The following is a 1294-nucleotide window of genomic DNA, read 5'->3' as shown; positions in this document are numbered from 1 at the left end:
TAACTGAAGGCCATTTATTGCTTCTCTTCTGCCTTCTCGGCCTCCTCGCCTTCAGACGCCTGGGCGTCAGGAGTCTCCTTGCCGTCCTCCTTCACCGAAAGAGCCTCGAGCTTTTCTGCCATGTTCTGGGCATTATCGTTCTTCCCCAGTGCTTTTTTTTTTTCCTTTTCTTTTTTCTCGCTCTTCAATCTCTTTCCTGCACTCTTCAAACTTAGTTTTGAAATTCTGTGCATTTTTGGCATTTAGGAACCGGATGGCGAGCAGCTCTGGCTTGGGGGCACTCGTGGGCGATGTCGGCATGGGTGTTCCAGCCCCAGGCTCGGTCACTGCCTGCTTGGCTGCAGCTCCTTCAGTGGTGCCATGTAGTGGTTGGCACTGGCCTTCAGGGTCTTGTCCCTGCGCAGGTTCCACTTCTTATTCTTCAGGAGCTTCTCGTCGCTGGTGCCCCGCTCCTTCCACATGGGGAGATCCTTTTCAGAGATGAAAAGGTGTAACTGCCTGCATTTTTAAAAGTTCCTCTTTATCTTTCTCCAGTATTTTAATTTCTTGTTCAGGAAGGGAAACTATGGACTCAAACTGAGGGTCGTGGTTGGACTCACTGGTATTTTCAGTGCTGTCCCGATCCTCATGAGAATTCTTGGCGGCCACTATGGGGGCCCGGTGGAGGAGGTGACAGCTGAACTGGTTGGTGGCTGGCTCCGTGGCCTCTCAGCAGCTGTTCAGAGATCCTTCCCTCCGCTATGTTCAACTTTTTTTTTTTCTGGATGTGACTTTAATGTCTTAGGAGCTGTTTCAGAGCAGGGTAGAGGCATCCCAAGCCTCTAACTGAGGGGAGAGAAAAAGAGGTGGTGAGGATGAGCTGGGTCCTCTAAAGCACGTAACACCTTCGAGGACATAGCAAGTTCTTGGTTATGCAACTGAGGCCTAGTCAGCAGGGGCAGATGATGTTGATGGTTCCCTTGGTCAGGCTCAGGTTGATTATAACCTATAGAAATACTGTAAACAGCAAATAGAAACCTTGCCCTATTCTGTGCCATTGTCACAGACTTGGATATACTACACACAACTCATTGTTACAGTCACTGTGTCAATCCATCTTAGGAAAGGGAGTCCAAAAGTGATTAAGACAATATTGCTGCCCTCAAAGGTCTCCAGTCAGTAAGGGAGGCAAACAGAAGCCGTGGCTGTGTTTATGAGCCATGGTGCAGGAGCTCTGAGGAGGTGATTGGAGTCAGCCTTGCAAGAAATGCACAGGGTGGAGGTGGGAAAGGACATTCTAGGCAGAGTAGAAATG

The 1294-nt window shown here is 49.4% G+C and overlaps 1 pseudogene; it reads right to left on the bottom strand.

Annotated features, from left to right (window-relative positions):
- Nucleotides 1-14: 14 nt before the first annotated feature.
- LOC102854954 lies at nucleotides 15-647 on the bottom strand (annotated as a pseudogene).
- Between the last annotated feature and the right edge of the window lie 647 nt (nucleotides 648-1294).

The sequence above is a fragment of the Elephantulus edwardii genome, unplaced genomic scaffold (assembly GCF_000299155.1).
Source record: "Elephantulus edwardii isolate Elephantulus edwardi_28Jun2011 unplaced genomic scaffold, EleEdw1.0 scaffold03038, whole genome shotgun sequence".
Classification (NCBI taxonomy): Eukaryota; Metazoa; Chordata; class Mammalia; order Macroscelidea; family Macroscelididae; genus Elephantulus; species Elephantulus edwardii.
This window is presented reverse-complemented; position numbering and strand designations above follow the sequence as displayed.